This window comes from Canis lupus, chromosome 29 (assembly GCF_011100685.1).
Source record: "Canis lupus familiaris isolate Mischka breed German Shepherd chromosome 29, alternate assembly UU_Cfam_GSD_1.0, whole genome shotgun sequence".
In the NCBI taxonomy this organism is placed as follows: domain Eukaryota; kingdom Metazoa; phylum Chordata; class Mammalia; order Carnivora; family Canidae; genus Canis; species Canis lupus.
This window is the reverse complement of record NC_049250.1, coordinates 39,463,396-39,479,503: the sequence shown is the minus strand read 5'-3', so window position 1 is coordinate 39,479,503 and position 16,108 is coordinate 39,463,396. Positions and strand designations below refer to the sequence as shown.

General features: G+C 50.3%; 1 long non-coding RNA gene across 4 annotated transcripts in view; it reads left to right on the top strand.

Annotated features, from left to right (window-relative positions):
• The window catches only part of LOC102152120, a 35,725-nt gene extending 21,683 nt beyond the window's left edge, over nt 1-14,042 (top strand). For 2 of the 4 annotated variants that reach the window (XR_005381243.1, XR_005381240.1), the window contains 3 exons: nt 6,625-6,883; nt 9,822-10,185; nt 10,381-14,042. This is a non-coding gene — a long non-coding RNA (uncharacterized LOC102152120). The remainder of the gene's footprint in view (nt 1-6,624; nt 6,884-9,821; nt 10,186-10,380) is intronic. The other 2 variants (XR_005381241.1, XR_005381242.1) reach the window with 2 other exon arrangements.
• The last annotated feature ends 2,066 nt before the right edge of the window (nt 14,043-16,108 follow it).

The following is a 16,108-nucleotide window of genomic DNA, read 5'->3' as shown; positions in this document are numbered from 1 at the left end:
CAAAGTCCCATTCAGACAAAATATTTATTGAGCACCTACTGCTTCTCAGGCGTGGAGGATATAGCAGTGAGTACGGCGCATTATTGTTGAAGAACCAGCGGCCAAGTGGTGGTCAAATAACTTGCCCGGTACATGGTCACTGACAGGATTCTGGAGCCAGAATTTAAATATAGGCCTGTTGGGCTCAAAGTCTTGCTGCCTGGCTTCCAAGGCCACAGTGGCTTTAAGTCATTCATTTGTTCATTCGCCAGGGAAAGGTAAAGTACGAAGCACCTACTGGGTGCTGGGCACCATGCCAGGAAGACAGTGGACAAGATGAGTCAAAGGAGGTGGAGCTGGTTCCCATCTTCTAGGCCCTTCAGCCCTGTCCTGCGGCCCGGGGGGCCTCACCAGGGAAGAGGCTCCCCACGCTCCCCAGGAGCTGTGGCCCTCCCGCCCATCCTAGGCGGCTCTTCGAGGCCCCAGTCCACTCCACTTGGGTCAGGCGCCCCAATGGGGACAGGCCTAGCTGACGTTCCTTTCCATTTACGGACAGAAATATCTTCCTTGTTAGAGAAAAATGCTGATTTGGGGCAGATGAGATCATGTCTAAATGAGAGGAACATAAGCAAACAAATAACATAGAAGGAAGAGATTTCCTGTGTTTTCCAAAGCCGGTACCGTGGAGGGCCAGCCCCTGGCTCCCGGTGACCCGGATCCTCAGGAGCCGAGGCAGAAAACGCGCTGGCTTTGCGCTGGGGCTGCGTCAGAGCCTCCCGGGCAGGTGGCAGGTGGCGTCAGCTGCCCTCGAGTCTGTCCACCCCCCCCCCGGGGGGGGGGGCCTGCATTAAGGGGATGGAGGCACCGGTGACTGTGGCTGACGCAGGAATCCGGCTCACGCAGGGCAGAGGGGTTCGCAGCCCCCCAGCTCCATCTGTTGACTGTTCCAGGCAACTGTCCTCTGCTCTCCCACAGCCCTCTTGTGCGGCCCGGAGGCTCTAGTTCTTTCTGTTCCCTTTTCCTTTAGCTTTTCGACTTCAGCATTAATTTTAGGACTAAATTATGCATGACGAGCCTTTGCATCGCACACCATGTGATTGCCTACGTGTCCTGGGGGGGCGGGGGGGGGGGCAGGAAGCCATCCGTGCCATTACTGCTTATTCATACCAAAGAGGTTCAGGCTCCTGATGGGAAAGCTGCAGAACTGCAGTCGGCTCGTCTGGGTGCTTCTGGTAGGGTCTGGTGTCCGCTCTCCTGGTTTCACCCCTTTTCTGGGGTCCCAACAAGGCCCTACACACCTTCCCTCCCACCGCCCCTATGGCCAGAGGTGGTCTCTTTTTCTGGGGTTCCCCTGGGGGTGTCTCACCACAGTGAAATATTCTCTTTTCTTGTTTACCTAGCTCTTTCCTGTGCTTGTCTCAGTTCCCTGCTCATCGCATCTCAAGCCAGTTAAGTATGTTGATGCACAGGTGAACGGCTATCTGCCCACCTTTGGCATGGCTGTCCCACACCAGAGAGGTAGGAGTGAGGAGGATGAAAGTTTTCTTAAACTGCTTTCAGGTGGAATTTTGCCTTGATGGACTGGGCTGCCAGATTTAGGCTTGACAACATAAGGAAAAATTCATAGCCTATGTCCTGACGCAAAACAAAATTTAATCAATGTTTATTTCCTTCCTTCCTTGGAAGAAGTCGTCTAGTCTGTCTTAGAGACTGTCCATTCTTACATATGTGGGGAGCCTGTACCCGAAATTAGGGGAGTCAGAGCTCTGCTCAGGGACATTTCCACCTTTCCAAAGAACCGTTCTGATGGTCCAACACGCAGACTTTGTGAGATAATAGAATCTGGGGACTAACAGGGCCCTTAGAGATAATCTCTGCTGATGCTAAGGCAATTTGATAAGCTTTAAATAGATTAGTAAATTTAAAAATAAGCAGACAAAAAGATGATGGTCATTACTGGAAGAGCCCATCTTGGCTTCTTCTTGAGCACAGTCTCCAGGAAGCCAACTGTAGTGGTCCGCTGTGCTCCCTCTCCCAGGAAATGATCGACTTCCCCGGGGTTCATCTGCTTCCATATGTTTGTTGCTTCAAAAACGTAGCCATCGACTTAGGTTGATCCTTAAAGAGACACTGAAGGTCCCTTGTGAGATGCTACAGCTTTTAGGATTAGGATGACTTCCTCCAGAAGTGACGGGGCATCTCAACATGGGTGTCCGAGGAGGAAGTGGCTTGGCCCGGGGCAAAGAGCGTGGGCTTTGGAGTCAGGCACACCTGGGTTTGAGTTCAGAGGCTGGCACTTTCCGATTGTGGGATGTGGCGTCAGGGAAGTCAGTAACGTACTTCTCCGATGCCTCCCCTCCTCATCTGCAAGACAGGAAAATTAGTAACTCTCCCTGGAGATTGCTGGAGACGTGAAGGTACCTTATTACGTATACAACATGCCGGGCACATAATAAGCACCAAGTACCACTCGTTTATATTCCTTGTTGCCCATTTGAACGTCACTGTGTCAAATAGGATCAAAAGACGTGTCGCTGATGACCTATGACGTCACTGAGATTGAGAAAGGATTCAGCAGGAGGCTCTGCTAACATTTCAGCTGTGATGTTCGTTCACGATAGTCCGCATCCATTGGCAGAAATAGATTTCCTAATAAACATAATAACAAAGGCGAAGGAATGGCACTTTCCTATTGTCTTACGCAATTGAACCCACTTCTGTATAACCAGACATGCCCTGGCTTGCTGTACGATGTTTTCTCTTTTAATTTGCCATCATTTTTGGAGAACCTATCATGCATTTAATTAGGTGCTTGACATATATTTTTCTCATTTAACCCTCCTGATGATTCTGTAAAGGGACTGTCGTTATTCCAATATTATAGATGAAGCTCAGTGAAACTAAGTGACTTACCCGAGATGACATAGGCTCATCTGACACTCAGCCCCTTCCAGATTTTGGAGGTTGTGTGCGTGCACACCCTGATGAAGGTGACTGGTACTCAACAGTACTTGTTGGATGAATGAACCTTCCCTTTTTCTCAGACCTTACTTTTAATCAGCTGTGTGTCTTTGTGTGATAGTAGCAAGGTCCATGCAATGGATTTGCCTCCTCAGGGCAAAGAGATGACTTGCATTTTTGCTGAGCTAACCATGTGGGATGAAGGGAAGTGTCATGTACGTTCTTTCATAACTCACATGCTTTGTATGGTCTGACCCTTGTCTACTCCAGCTTCCACACTCACTACTCTCCCATAGGTTCCCTACATTCTGGCTACACCGGCCTGCTTCTGGCTCTTGGCAGCATCATGCTTCTCCAGCCTTGGGGTCTTCCACATGCTGCTCCACCTGCCTGAAATGCCAATCCCTTCCTAAAGTGTTGAACCCTATCCATTCTTCAAATCTTAGCTTAAATAGAACTTTCTCTGAGGGGGGCACTTGACCGGATGAGCACTGGGTGTTATTCTATATGTTGGCAAATTGAACACCAATAAAAAATAAATTTATAAAAAAAAAAATAGAACTTTCTCCAGAAGGCCTCCTTGACCCTCTGTTTCAGTTACCTATTGTTGTGTAAGAAACCTCCTCAAAGTGCAGTGACTTAGAACAACCATCATTTATCTGCTCACAGATGTGTGATGGAGTTGGGCTTAGTAGGGGAGCTCGTTTCTGCTCCGAGTGGCATTGGCTGGGCTCATCTGCTTGAGACTGGAGAATCCAAGATGGCCTCGGTCATACGTCTGGCATTTCAGCTGGGATGCCCACTCTCTCCCACGAGATTGCTCCAGCTGGACTTCTTTACACGGTGTTTGGCTTCCAAGTGGGTGAAAGTGAAAGCCGCAAGGCACCTTGAGGACTCTGCTTGGAAGTCCCCTGGTGTCTCTCCTGCCACATTCTATGGATCAAAGCAAATCTCAGGGCCAGGCCAGATCAAGAGGAGGAAAAGTAGACTCCATCTCTTGGAGTGGCAAGTGCTTGAGGGTGAGGAGGAAAAGCTGGTGGCCATCCTTACAGCGTCTCTACACACTCCCAAGCTAGATTAGCTCTGTTATATACAGCACCCCCTTCTCTGGACAGCTAAGAGCATTTGTAAGTACTTATTCACTATCTGACTACATTCTCCCATCACCTCCCACACTGTAAAATCTATTAGAACAGGAATCCTGTCTGCCATCTTCATAGCTAATTGTAAATATGGAGTGAATGAATGAAGGAATGAATGAGTAGGTGAGCATGCTATAGTCCAGGCACACAGTCCAAGGCAATGATTGCATATGTAATGAGTGTAGTTCTCTCTTCTTGGTGATCATAAGCTTGACATTTAAAGTCCTGTGGCACTTCCTCTCTCCTGGAAATAGTGACAAGCATCTCATGAGGGTTGGAATTTGACTATCCTTAAAGGCACAGAAAAGCCTATAGTCTTGAAAAATTCTGACTTACCTCTAGGAGGTAAAGGCAATGATCATGTTATCAATAGTCTTTCTTAAGGTTACTGCAACATGACTTGTGTTTTGGTGCCTGGAAAGCTGTTACTGTGGTACTAGAATATCTTGCCTTGTTGATGTTGACGTCTAGAAGTAGCTGTTTTGGAAACACGTTGGAAAACCCCTTCCCCTGTCCCCATCTGTGTTTTTTTTTTTCTTCTCTCTTAATATTAATGAAAACCAGAAGGGGATTTCAAGAGAACAGCAAAACCAAACATGGCTATGCAGCATTCATGGGAATTCGTTTTAGAAACTCACATTTCAAATGCTAAATTAACTGCAGGCTTGGGAGAGAGAAAAAGAGAAACTTCTTAGAACTAGAGAAAAAAAAAAACAGGGAAATCGATCAATGTTCATTTCTTTTGATGTTCTTTTGCATGAAAACAGAACAGGATGTGAGGCACAGGGAAATTGGGACTTGTTCAGCCAGAGCAGAGCTTGAAAAATCTGGTTTTGACCTATGAGTCATTTGATGCACAGATGCCAAATCTGGGGCCTTAGCTGGTCGCTGCCTATCTCCTTGGCCTTCAACAGCTGAGCTCGGCCAAGGCGGATGACAAGCAGAAATCGGCCTATCAGCCACCCCTGTGTTGTGTTTTCTTTGCTCCTCTCTAAACGAACCGTGCTTAGGTGCCGGTAGTGATTGCAAGCATTTCTAAGAGTAAATGAGTGCCCACTGGCAATAATTGTTTGTTGTGTTTTTTTAAAACAGCTTAGGAAGGAAGAACCCCAAGTTACTTCAAATTCCTATAAAAAATATAGTTGGATGGATGGATAAATGTCTATGTATGTTTGTGTATATACGTGTATGTCTGTGCATGAGTGTGAGTGTGTGTGTGTGTGTGCAACTTTTCCTTTTCAGCAGATTGCAAAGACAGAAATAGAAGCATGCAGGCAAACATGGTCTCTTAGCCTCCGAGCTCAAACACTCAGCATCTCAGAGCTGAGAGTGACATGTTTTTCATTTGGATGTCTAGGCCTGTGTTCAGTATTTATTTCTTTATAAATACATATAAACAAAGTCTCTAGGCAACCATCATGAAAGAAAGGCAACGAGTTCTGAAAGGCAGAATAATTACTTTCATTTTATTTTTCTCTTTTTGCTATTTAGAAAATATCTTCCACTCTCTACCCACCAACTAACCCCCTCGCCACACACACGTACACATTCCCCAATAAAAACAAAGTTGTTTATAGGTTTTTTTTCATCACCAAACAGGGGGAAATTTCTCAAGTCTTAACATATTAATTATCAGAGGCAAATGCCTTTGCAAAATTCCATCGGAGAGCGCCCTAAACTGGTGGATCTTCCCAACTGAAACAGAAATCACAGAATGCAGGAGCTCTCACTGGCCTCTGGCATCATCTGGCTCAGCTCGGGCTGCTTCCTCGGCTGCCTGGTTGCCTAGCAACCTGCCACCCGGCAGCCCCGCTCCTCGGGCTCTTTTCCTAACGTGGGTCCTCGCAGGTTTTTCTTTTTTGCGTTCGTTTACTGCCAGAGCAGCATCTGCACAACCTGCAAGGATGGCTCAGGAGCCCGGGTCAGGGGCTGCCTGGCTGGCTCAGTGGGCCGAGCATGTGACTCTTGATGTCAGAGTCATGAGTTCAGGCCCCATGTTGGGTGTGGACCCTACTTTAAAAAAAAAAAAAAAGTTGTTCAGGACCAGAGAGTGGAAGTCTTTGAACGTCAAGCTGCAAGGTGTCTCCATCCTTTGGGAGGTGGGAGGGAGCCCACTGTTATTCTGAAGCACAGCAGCAGCAAGATCAGTGCCTGCTGCTGCTTGGGAGACAACAGAGCATAGTGACGCCCGTGGGGATGGAAAGGAGGGTGCCCGGGTTAGCCACAGGGCCGCCCTGGAAGCAGGCCCAGCTCGCACAGGAGCACACAGTGGAGCACGAGGCACTGCGCCCGAGTTTGCCCGGACCCCACAAGGCCAGTGTTCTTTTTGTTCTTTTCCTCAGACCATCTCGTCTCCCAGCTAGTCCTGCAATGTGGCACTCGAGGGAAGAGGCAAAAAAAAAAAAAAAAAAACAGATGTGTTTGGATCTCTGCACGTTGTCCTCAATCATCTAGTGAAGCCATCTGTGACATTTTTTAATGCCCAATGTCATAGAAAACAGGAGCTATGCTCATTGTACAAATGTTCTCCATTCTTCTCCAGATGGTGACTCTCCTGCCTGCTTCAGCTTTACAAGCAAAACACCTACTTTCAGCTTGGAAAGAATCAATGGGCAGGCCACGCGCAGCCTGCCACGTCAGGGAGCCGGGGGGCGCTCTGCGCCAAGGCAGCAATCCTCACGAAGGACCAGGGGTAGGAATGGGGAGAGGCGCTCTGAATGGAGGCACCCACCCTCCAACTCCGAAGGAACAAGAGCTGACTCAGAAGTTGAGGAAGGTGTGGCTGGAGATGTGGCTGTTGGGTAAGCTCACGAAATCTTGACTTTAGAACATTCTTAGTACCATGCCTGGGCTCCCACAACAGACAACCCCTGAGCCTGTTTGGTCCTCTTTTCTGACTCACGGAAGACAGATGGATGTTTCTTGGCATTGCACAAGTCAAGGGACAATTCCTAAGTGACCCTCCCATGGAGGCGGCCAGGGCCACATAGGTCAGCTAAGAGCATGGGTGTTAGGGGAGAGAAGGTAGGGGTGAGTCAAGCCATCATTCCAAGAGAGGTCCCCTGCCACTCGATGATGGGCTCGGGAGGTGGTGACAAGGATACCGCAGGCAGGGCCACAGGAGAACCGAGATCACGGCGGGTGTTTGTGGGCAAATATGAGGTTCGACCTGGGGACCCAGAGGAACGAAGGATGGGAGAGCTAGTGTGGTGCAAAGGAAGAGCAGCAGTCATCAGTCACTCAGCCTGCCCGGGTGTAGCCCACCTGAAGCTCGTGCCAACCCACTGAATCCTCATGGGCGCCTACACAGCAGGCGCTGCTGCACCGTTCAGGTGAGGAAGCCAAGGATGGAGAGGGTGGGCGACTTTCCCAAGGCCACGCAGGGGAGAGAGGCCTCCTGGCCTGGAACCCAGACACTTGAACTCCAGAGGCCTTGTGCCCTGCCAGTGTTTCACTCAGCAAATGGGGCAATGAAACGTGAGTTCTTGCTCTGCCATGGGCCCCATATGCAGCCACAGGCTGCAGTCAGGCCTTGGGGGGTAGGGGGGGTGTTGGGTTTACGCTTGGTGGTCGTTTCAGATCAGCCTTATTCACCACTTGACCAAATGCCATCTACACGGACTAGTTTAATACTTAGAATTACTTAGAAATACTTCCGTCCTCAGGTTCCTCGTGTGCCCTTACGTATGAATCTGTCCACACCCTCGTGGCTGTGACAGCCTCTGCGTTCCAGCCCCGTAACGGTAACGGTAACGGTAACGCCAACTGTGTCACCTAACGCCATCTGTCCCCAGTACGGGCACTGGACTGTGTCATCCAGGCAGGGGGCTGGTCCCAATGCGTGCCCACGTCTGCATGTGGGTATTCACATAATCACCTATCCTTTCTAGAGGAGGGCGAGGTGTGTACCTGTTGGGGTTTCACGGTTAATGAGAAGTTGGTTGCCACCATTGTTGCTTTGAGTTCTTCCTGTGGCGCTCTTTTCCTTGTTCCGGACCTTGAGCTCTGCTCATGTGCGTCCTCCAGGGGCATTCCTAAGCCCACGACTCCGGATTTTTACATGTGCAGCCAGCATGTTGGGGGGTCGGGGGGCGGGGAATGGCTGGGTGGTGAAGCACCAGCTTGTCCACATGGATTTTTTTTATCAGACCAACCGTCAGAGGGCGCCCTACAGGAATGGCTTCAGGGAAGGGGGCCCTCTGGGCCCTTACAGTCCCCACAGGGGTCCAGAAATGCGGGCTTTGGCCCAAAAGAAATATGGTCTGGGGCGACGTTTCTGTCATGAAGAAGATTAGCCATCTACTTCCTGCCTGCTTGGCTAATTATATTTTCTCGGCTCTCCTTAATTACACAGACCAGATGCTTTATGACTAGAAATAAACACAAAAAAAGAGAAAGAGCATCAAAGATAAATCGTCTACGACGAAGAGTCATAAATTGAAAGAAACTAACGCATTAAGTAGTCTAGTCACTGCCACACTTCACTTAGCACAGTCCATCTTCTCAATTCGATTAGTTTTAGTGTTGAGTGTAATGGTAAGCATTTTTAAAAATTGGGGCCGGAGTCTTTTGGTTGTTTTCTTTTCTTTTCTTTCTTCTCTCTCTCTCTCTCTTTTTTTGAATAAGCAGTCAAGTAAAACATCAATGCTAATTTCCAGATCCTTTAATGGAAAAACTCATCAACTAGAGAATGTGGTACAGAAAATCCTTTGGTAGTGGTCATTTTTAAAAATTAATCTGAAACTGTACGAGTAATCCAGAAATACATTCTCCTTGTTAAAAAGAGAAACTATAGGTACTTTGTTCAAGGCCCCTTTGAACAACACCACAGTCCTCCTACCCCCTCCATCTTCCCAGAGATCATCATGATTTCCTATCAGTGTGTTTTCTTCTGGACTTTTCTTCAATCATTTCGGTGGGTGATGATACTCTGTGTGAAGGGCACGTTTCTCTTACACCCATGTGAGCATCCGGGCTACGTCAGGCCTTAGGGCACTGGCCTTGGATTTGGTAGGCCGACGTTTGAATGTCACCTCTGTTCGGCTATGCGGCGGACTTTGGACAGGCCGCCTAAGTGCTCTGCGCAAGGGGTTCGCAGGATCTCCTTCAGACATTTGTTCACTTATTTATTCTGCAAATATTGACTGAATTCCTTCTGAGTTCTGGGCACCTAGGCAAAGCTCTGGCTTAAGGTGGCTTGCAAAGGAGTAAACATGGTATGGTCAGGAGCATGTCACAGAAGTACCAGGTGCTCTGGGATTGTGGCACTGAGAAGTCAGGGACGGCTTCCTGGAGGAGGTATTGCTTAGCTGCAATCTGAGTGATTACAAGGAATTAATTGGGCAAATAGGAGCTTGGAAGAAGGTAAATGTGTGGGGTGTTTGGGAAGGAAGAAGCAGTTTTCAAGGCAGAGAAAATGTTATGTCCAAAGGCTCATTGGCTAAAACATATATATAAAACATATATATGTGTGTATATTTGTGTATATATATATATTTGTGGGGGTTTTTTAGTTCAAAAAGCTAAAGTATGGTTGAACAGAAATTTTGAAGTGGGTGTAACTAGAGATGAGGTGGGAGAGCTTGGCAAGAACCACAACACAGCTTGTAAAGGAGCGGGACTGGATCCCACGGACGAAGGGGGCCCCTCGATGTAGCCAGGGGCACGCCGTGCTCAGATCTGCCTTGGACACGGCCAAGTGCCCCAATATGAGCTACGGTTTACACTCTCTTCCTTCAGGCAACGTCGTCGGCACGGTCACCAGCAGCGACTGCCGTCTAAGAACCAAGTCCAAGAGAAGAAGGAAGAGAAGGCTGGCTGTGGTGGGCCTTGTGACGGCTGCCGGCTGCCGGCTGCCGGGGTCGTTAAAATCAAAGCTCCCTCCCGAGCCCTCCGTCCCAGCCCCATCTGTGTAGCTCAACCGTGACTTTCATCTGTTTTCTTCCCTGTGACCAGAGACCTGAGGAATGAGTCCAGGAGGAAAGACAGAGAAATCCATCCAGAAGCACAGAATCCGGAGACTCGGGGCCTCCCTGGTCACGTCCGACCGCACGCATTGCTGCTGTTCGGGGGGACCCCTGGCGCCCACGAATGGGGACACCAGGTGAGAGAGGCCGAACTCCGGGAAGCTTGCCCACGACCCAAGGCAGAGCGGGATCTGTTCCAGCACAGGAACAGCAACTAGAGGGGAAACGGGGGGAAGGGGGGGAGGGGGCTCTAGCTTTTGCCGCGTGTTCTCGATGAGGCTATTCCTAACTTTTCATCACCCTTTTCACCTCTTACCCCTTCGTTATGGAAGTGGAGGCGTGAAGAAGTCCCCGGCATCTTCCCCTAGTTCAGACACTCAAGGATTCCTGCATTTGGTGACCCTGGCCCCCCCTCAGCTCCCTAGGAGCCAGGGTCTCTTGGATCCCCTCTGGAAAAACCGCTGCCTCCATCGCCCGGGGCGGGGGTGGTGCACAGTCCCAGTTGGACGCCCACCTGGGGATGGGGCCAGCCAGGCAGCCAGCAGGAGCCGAGAGATCAAGCGAGAGGAGACCTGCTGAAATACTAGTTGAGGCCTTCTTCTCGTTGGTAAAATCAGACCAGGCTTCGGAGCTCGGGAGGCGAAGTCCCAAAGCTCCCCTCTGAGAACAGTTCTGTTCAGGACCTCGGGTTCCAAGTGTCTCGGCTTCAATGGCAAGAACAAAGCAAGAAGGGCAGGAGTTGGGGTAGATTTGTCTGGATTCACAAAGCCTCATTTGAGGATCCAGTGCCAAACCCCGAGGACTCCGAGCCTCGAGCGGGGGTGGCAAGCCTTCTCCAGAAAGGGCCAGATAGTCCTTGTCTCCACTCCTCAGCCCTGCCCTTGGGGGGCAAACAGGTGTGGTTGTGGCCCAATGCAACTTCATTTACAAAATAAACTGTCACCAGATTTGCCACACAAACCCTAGTTGCCAGCTCTGCCCTAGAGAGTATTTGGAACCCGGAGACCGGGAAGAAGAAGATCCTTTTGTGGTCTGGAAAGAAAGCCCTGGAAGGGATGGGAAAGTAAAAAGCAAGAGAATTGAAATGCTAGTGTTGCCTTCACGTCTTTGCCCTTGTCTCCACGTTGAATCTGAGTGGAAGAGGGAGTTAGGAATAAATCCCAGAGAGTCTTGGAGATCTGGGAGCGGAGGGTCGTGGGCCCAGAACATTCCACATAACTGTAGGAGGAACCAATCCCAAGGAATACCCCACATCAACACAGCATGGCCACCAGAAAGGAAGAAAGGCACTGTGGGTGGTTTAGCAGAGGAGGTCAGAGCCAGGCCTCTCACGTCTCCAGGTCTTCTTTGGCTCCCACAGGGCAAAGAGGAAACCTGAGCTTTGCACACACACAAGGCGGCTCTGGAGGGTCCCTGGTGAGAACCAAGATGAGCCGACCCCATAGCCCACAGCAGAGCCGGGCAGTGCGCTGCCCAGACGGAAGTCGCCCTTGGCTTGAGCCAAGTGAACACCTGGTGGGCAGAGAAAGCCCACCCAGAGCCCAGGCTGGTCCCCAAGACTAGCCTCGCCCAGAGGACGGACAAGTGACATCAATTTGGGGCCTCAGAGCAGGGGGGACGGGGCGAGACCTGAGCGTCGGGGCCCAGGGCTTCCGAGGGTTTCCCTCCACAGCCTCTTCGGCTGGGGGTGAGTGCTCCTCCAGCCTCCCTCCGAATAATTCATTACTTAGCTAAAGAATGACCTCGGCCATGTCCTCTTGCTCCAGGCCTTGCTTATCTCGTGGACATCCAAGCCTTGCGGGCTGGCTGAGATGGCTGGTGGAGCTGTCAGTCCCCCTTGAACCCGAGGCCGAGAGCACTGTACCTTTTTAATTGTCACAGCTTCAAATTCATGTAAATAGATGAAATGCAAACTGAATTTCGCGCAGCGGGGCGCAGGGAGAGGGCCTGGTTGGTGCGGGGCCGGGGACACTGGGTCCTGCCGCCCTGGAGCCCTAGGGTCCCGGCGTCTGCAAACAGTTTGCACCAAGTGCAATAGTTGGAAGCGGGGGAAGCGGTGGCTTAAGGTGAGGGCTCACCTGGATTAGCCTTCTCTGGCTGCTGCAACAAATCACCGCCAACCTAATGGCTTCAAACGACACGGATTTATTGTCTTACAGTCTGGACGTCGGAAGTCCTAAAATCGGGGTGCTGGCAGGGTTGTAGTTCTTCTGGGGGCTCTAGGGGAGAACCCATTTTGGCGACTTCTCGGGGCCACCTGCATTCTTTGTCTCACGTCCCCTTCCTTGATTTACACTAACCTCTGTTTCTGTCATCATGTCTCTCTGTCCCTCTGACCCTCCTGCCTCCCGCTTATAAAGGGCTTTGGGCACGATGTCGGGGCCACCCAAATAATCTAGGGCAACCTCCCTAGTCAACAGCAAGTCCCCTTTGGCACATGGTAACGTACTCGCAGGCTCCAGAGGTCAGGACGAGGTCGCGGGGACGGGGAGGAGGTGTTTATTTAGTCCACAACACCAGCCGTGGCGCGATGCCAAAACCAGAGCAAGCCTGCCCAGGAAGACTTCCCTTGACCTGCTTGACCCTGGGTGAGAAACTCTGGGTCTGGTCTGGGCTCCCCAAAATGGGCAGCTAGAGCCTGTGTGTCCTTTCCTCTCCCCTTGCCCCACCTTGGTCTAGGTTTGCTCACGGGCTGTTAGGAAGGAAGTGAGGCTGGGCCTGGGGGCCTGGGAGGGCACACCCCACGCTGGGAAATGTCCTTCCTACAGGGAAGGGCCCCGGGCTGGGCTCCTGACCCGAGGGCCTCCTGGAAGTGCGTTCTGGGAAGTGGAGCCCGGCGTCCAGCCCTGTGGGTACCTGAGAGCCACGGAGTGGAGATGGAGACGCCATCTGCCTGCGGCCTGGGGAACTGCTTGAGAGGCACGACAGCTGGAGGGAGACCCTGCACACCCCCTGCCATCCGGCTTCGTTCTCTCCTTCCTTGGTCTGGGAGCTCCCCTATACCGTTCAGACAGATCTTTTCATATCTGAGCCACAACAGAGCTGAATTCGAGTTCTATCCTTTGGCACTGTTAGGCCCAAGCAGAACAAGGAATAAAGATGACCACTTCTGGTATGAAAGCTGAGGTAATTAGGACCGATGTACCCGCTGAGGACAAGTCAAAGAACTGGGTGAAATAACAAAAAAAAAAAAATCATCAAAGAACAAACAAGGGAGTAATTGCTGAGGTTGAGTCAAGGTGAGGATCAGAACCCAGAAGCCCAGAACTCAAAGCTGTCTTTGTCCTGAGGGTACTTGCTGATACAAAAAAAAAGGGGGGAGGGGGCAGTTGAAAACCAAGCAGGTGGATTTCCAGGCTCAAGAAGACAAAAGTCAAAACCTAGAATCCACCAAAAATATGTACTGTGTTAAAACATCTTTTTTTAATGCTGGGACCCCAAAGGGCCTCAGAATAAGTTGAGTTGAAAGAAAATCTTGCAGGGACCCACAGCCCAGGTTTACCCTGCCCAGGTGGGTGAGGAAAACTCAAGACTTGAACTTGGATGAAGGGAGCACTGGACTAGTAATACCCCAGGCACCCAACAAAAATAAATGAAAATGCTCCCAGAATGCATATGTCCTCACCTAGGGGTCCTCGTTATTACTACAGCGCTCCCAATACAACGATCAGCACCCAGCGGAAGACAACCAGACACACTCAGAAACCAGAAACCGTAAGTTAAAAAGAGCAGAAAGGCCAGACAGCACAAATAGACACACAAAGACCTACCGATTATCATATGCAAACTATAAAACAGCTACACTGATTATATTTGTAGAAATAAAACACAGGCCTATAAGTTTTAACAGGGACCTGGAAATTACATTCGAAAAGTAAGGGCAGCCTGGGTGGCTCAGCGGTTTAGCACCGCCTTCAGCCCAGCCCTGGAGGCCCAGGATCGAGTCCCACGTCGGGCTCCCTACATGGAGCCTGCTTCTCCCTCTGCCCGTGTCTCTGCCCCCCTCTCTCTCTCTCTCTCTCTCTCTCTCTGCATGTCTCATGAATAAATAAATAAAATCTTTTTAAAAAAAAAAGAAAGAAAGAAAAGTAATAGGGCAGGGGCGCCTGGGTGGCTCAGTGGTTAAGCGTCCAACTCTTGATTTTGGCTCAGGTCACGATCTCAGGGTGGTGAGGTCGAGCCCCACACCAGGCTCTGCGCTCCTTGGGGAGTCGGCTTGAGATTCTCTCTCCCTCTGTCCCTCCCCTTGCTTGTGTCCCCCCCCCCCCGAAGTAAATGCATCTTTAAGAAAATAAAAATTAAAAATAAACGGTCATGGGGCAGAACTGAAAAAGAGCCAAATAAGATTTCTTTCATTAAAAACTGCAGTAAGCGACACGAGTAGCTCAGTACAGAGATGTAATAGTAAGTTATAGACGTGGCTGAAGAGGGAACTGGCAAACGGGCAGCTGGGCACGGTGGGAACGCAGCACGGAGAAACAAAGATGGAAAACACAAGAAAGACTAGGAGATCTGAGGACCCGGTGGGAAGGCCTCCGGGGTTTCTGAAGGCCACCAGAGAGGGGAAAGCGTGGGGCGGGGTAACATCTGAAGAAATGGCTGGGATATGGCTGGCATCAGGGTCCCTGAATGTGCCATCAATTAGGATCCCAAAAGCAGCCGGATTTAGGGGCCCGCTTGGCCCAGGGTGCAAGCAGGTCCTCTAGGGGATGGGGTCGTCTAAGGCCAGACACCCGTCTGAACCGCTCAGATGTGAAGAAGCCCAATGGCTCCCCACTGATGGGCGACAAGGCAGCTTGGCCGAGAGGGAGGGGGTGTCCCAACCCGATTCCATCACTTTGTGCGGAGACTGGAAGGCAGAGAGAGGGGGAAGCACAGAGATAGGGGAAGGGGTATGAATGACTCCGTCTAAAGGTGCAAATGAGCTCCCCATCTGAGGTCAGGGTGCATGGTGAGATGATAGAGAAGACCCCAAAGAGGTATGCGGGATGGGCAGGAAGGCCCTCTTAGGCCCTGGGGACATGCAAGCCCACTCTGTGGGCTGTGGGTGGCGGGACAGGGTTCTGAGAAGGGAGGGGGTGTGATGACACTCACGTGGCAGGAGAAGCCTGTGCGGCACAGAACGGGCAACTGACTGGAGCACGGAGAGCAGGTGGCCGTCCTAAGTCATCCAGGTGACAGCCCAGTGCCACCTGCTTCGGTCATGGCATTTAGAAACGGCGGTACCAGACCTCGAGAAGGGGGCAGCAAACAGGCGTGCTCGGACGCTGCTGCTGGGACACTTCGTTGAGGCAACCTCAGGGAGAGCAATTGAGGAAAACGCAGTAAGGGCTTAAAAATGAAGGTAAACTTTGACCCAGCAAATCCACTTCTAGGATTTATTTTTAAAGAATGTAAAATGTGCAGCTGATCTCAACAGTAATTATAAGAAGAAAACAATGTACATGCCCCACGTCGCGGATCAGTCACACACTGTGCACAAATAATATGGGTAGGTATTAGAGATCGTGTTGCGAAAGATTCATTTTCCTCTGGATGCTTTTATCTTTTTGTATTTCTCCATAATTGGCACAGACCACTTTTGTAATTAGGAACAAATCAGTGAGAGATGTTTAGAGTTTATGAAAACACTATAAGGAATGTTTCCAAAGAACACAAGGAGTAAGTTCCCCGAATAGAAATGATGCAGGACTTATGCTTCGACCTCTACGGAATCGAAAATGAAAAGTAGCAGCGTATGTATAAGTGGCTCCACCCAGGAGGAATGCGAGCTCCAGCACGTTGTATTCATTTCTCAAATTACTCAACCCCAGTTTGAGTCCCCGTTGTCCGGGTTGCTGGAAAGTCACGGCCTTTGTGCTGCCGCCACGCGGCCCCTGCAGGCATCGGGGGAGTTCGCTGCAGGCGGTTCGAGATAGGACATTGGCAGCCACCTATTCTCAAGCAGAGAAGAAGCCTACGTTCTTCTTCTTCTTCTTCTTCTTCTTCTTCTTCTTCTTCTTCTTCTTTTTAAAGATTTTGTCTATTTATTCATGAGAGACACACAGAGAGAGAGGGAGG